Genomic DNA, 3,582 nt, shown 5'->3' with positions numbered 1-3,582 from the left:
TCTTGCTCTCAGGGGAATTGTTTCAACTCACCCTTAATGGGAATTTGGGTCCAAGTCTCCGAGGACCAGGATTATGAACACAATCATCAGATAATCAGGTAATCAGAGCCTTGCCCCACTTCAGTAGTCCCGCAGATGGAGTAATGGATAGATTTGCCACTATTCATGATTCTGTGATGGTGTCATTGATGTTTTGTTTTCTGTTATCTGTTAATTAGCCTGAAGAGCTCTGATGGCCAAGTTTATTTTATGCATTGCACAGCTAACTACAAGGTTGGAGGCTCCAATGCACCAGCTGCTCCTGCAGAGAAAGGCCAGTCTTTCTGATCTCCTAAAGATTTCCAGCCTCATAGACCCACAGGACAGTTTAGCCTTGTTCTATAGGGTCACTTTGAGTCACAAATGTATATTCACACCATTAAGCCCACACCAACTCATGGGTACCCTATAAGGCAGGCTAGAACAGCTCCTGTGGGGTTTTGAGGCTGAAAATCTTTCGGAGAGCAGAAAATGTCATTTTTCTCTAGAGATGGGGCGGGTTTGAAATGTTGACCTTGCGGTTAGCCGTCTCGTGTGTCACCCACTGTGCAGCCAGGAGCTTAGTATCAATTATCCACATGGCTCTGTGACCCTTAGACCCCACTATGACCTGTGCTCATGTTCTTCCTAACACTGATGATGTCTTTGTCCTGCTTAATAACGATTAAAGGAGTCCCTATAAAATATATTTGAATTTGGTGTCTTCTCTCTCCTAGAACAAACTTCAGTTGTTGATAGAACTCTTTTGTAATAAAGTTTTATATTCAAAAATAAAAGCCACAAGGAATTCCATATTTCTTTACACTCCACCTGTCATTTCATCAACCACCATGGGCCTTGGGTACCTTTCCGGAAGGGAATTATCACAGCAGCTCTTTGTACTGGCTAGTAGTTGGGACTAGGGGATTTATTTTGACACACATCTTGTTGCCTTCCTAACTACCTGTGTGAATTTAGACTATCCAAGTTATTCTTTCCTAATTCCTGTAATCTATTAAAATTTAGTGTGGCTGACAGCATGCTTTGAATTGAATTCTATCCCAAAAAATATGTGTTGTAAATTCTAACCTCTTTACCTGTGGTTGTAATCTGAAATGTGTCTTCTTTGTAATGTTAATGAGGGTATTCTGGTCAAATGTTCTTAAACAAATCTCTACGGAGACATAAAGAATAGATAAGCAAGGAAGCAAACAAACACAGATAGTGAGAAATATAGATGCTATGACACATCATGTCCCCCCCAAAATGTACTGTAAATCCACCACTTCTCAGTTGGCTGTACTATGGTGGCTTGTTTGTTTGTGTGATGTTGGAAGCTATGCCCTGGGTATTTCAAATGCCAAGAGGGCTACCAAAGTTAACTGGTTTCAGACCAGGAACAGACTATGAGAAGAACTAGACTGTCCGTTTCAGAGGAAGCAGTCACTGACAACCTTACAGGTAACAGCGGAACTCTGTCAGATACTGAAGGCCTCTAATGGATAGAAGAAAAATATTGCCAGAAATTGTGCCAGAATATCTGCAAAACACTATTAGTAACTAGAACTTGGAATGTACTACATATGAATCTAGAAAAGTTGCAAGTTATCAAAAATTAAATGGTGTACATAAAGATCAATATTCTAGACATGAGTGAGTTGAAATGGCTGCTATTTAATCCTATGGTTTACTCTGCTGAAAATGACACACTCAGAGGCATGGCATTCATTGTGAAAAAGGATATTTCAAGATCTATCACGATGTACAAAGCTGTCTGTGATGGGATACCATCTGTCTGCATTCAAGGAAATATAATGAATGCAACTATTATTCAGATTTGCATAACGATGATTAAAACCAGTGGTGATGAAATAGAAAAAAAATTTCCAATGGCTGAAGTTGAGATTGAGAAAACATGCAATAAATATGGGTTGATAATTATTGCTGATTGGAATGTAAAAGTTGGAAACAAAGATGAAGAAACAATATTTGGAAAATATGGTGGTGGTGATGGAAACAAAGCTGGACATCTCATGATAGAATCTGTGACTCTGATGACGTCTTTGTGGCAAATATCTTTTCCTTTTTTTTTTTAGCAAACCAAAAGGCAATTGTACACATGGACTTCTCCAGATGGGATACACAGAAATCACATCTACTACATGTATAGGGAGAAAAGATGGAGAAGCTCAATGTAAGCAGCCAAAAGCAGACCACCAATTGCTCATATGTACGTTGAAGTTGAGGAAAATTAAAATAACCCCAACAGAGATAAAAATGTGACCTTGAATATATACCCAGCTAAATTTCAAGAACAGATTTGCTGCATTGAACATTAGTGACAGAAGACCTGATGAGCTGTGGAATGACATCAAGAACATCCCACATGAAGAAAGCCCAAAGCTCACTGAAAAGAGAAGAAAGCGAGAAAAGAGCCAAGCGAAGGCCAGGCGAGTCTCTGAAATAGACGGTCATTTGTCGAGCAGCTAAGGCAAGTGGGAGAACTTCTAAATTCAAAGGCTGAACAGAAAGCTTCAAAGGGCACTCACTCAAGAAGGATGATCAAGTCAAATACTGTAATGAAATGTGCGAAGACCTAGAATTAGAAAACCAAAAGGAAGAACATGCTCAGCAAACCTTAAACTAAAAGCACTCAAGAGTGATAAGATTGGAATAATATGTGGTCAAAATATTGAATGATGCAGAAAGCATCCAAAGAATATGCATGGAATACACAGAGTCACTGTTCTGAAAAGAACTAGTTGACATTCAACCTTTTCAAGAGGTAGCATAGCATCAAGAAATAATAGTGGTGAAAGAAGATGTCCGAAATGTATTGAAAAAATTAGCCAAAAACAAGACTCCAGGAGTTGATAAAATACCAATTGAGATGTTTCAACAAGCTGATGAAGCACTGGGAGCACTTTGTCTATGTCAAGAAATTTGGAAGACAGCCACTTGGCCAACAGACTGGAAGAGATCCATATTTGTACCCATTCCAAAGAAAGGTGACCCCACAGAATGCTCGAATTATAGAAAAATATCATTGATATCACATGTGCATTGGCAGTGATATAATTCATGTGGCACTTTTAGTTAGAGTTTCTAATGCCCACCAAATTACCTGCCTGGGTCTGGTAAGAAAGTTGAGGAAGACACTTACAGGATTCACTTGTGAGTAATTGTAACAAGATGCCCGAGAATGCCATCCTGCTGTGTAAAATGAGCCCTCTGAGCAGCAGGAAAAGGGATCACACTACCAGCAAGAGCCAGGAACGGAGCTCCTCCTCTGGACCCGAGATCCGAGTGCGATGATCCCCATGGGTCGAGAAGACAGCTCTAACATTAGAGGAGCAGGAGCAGAACCAGGGGCAGAGTGATGTTCTCCCAACCCACGGAGCACGGAAAGCTGAGCGCTTGTGTGCAGGAGAGGCCAGCTTTCAGAATGGGATGCTTCTATGCACTTCATTGTGGAAGTTGAGTTTGCTTATCCTGGAAATGGAGCTGAGTGCCTTTGGGCTAAGGCTTACTAGAGTGGGGTGCTTTGGGGCACTTAACTCAGGA

The sequence above is a fragment of the Echinops telfairi genome, unplaced genomic scaffold (assembly GCF_000313985.2).
Source record: "Echinops telfairi isolate 266 unplaced genomic scaffold, ASM31398v2 ScPeMD7_4;HRSCAF=17, whole genome shotgun sequence".
NCBI lineage: Eukaryota > Metazoa > Chordata > Mammalia > Afrosoricida > Tenrecidae > Echinops > Echinops telfairi.
Note: the sequence above shows the minus strand (reverse complement) of the source record.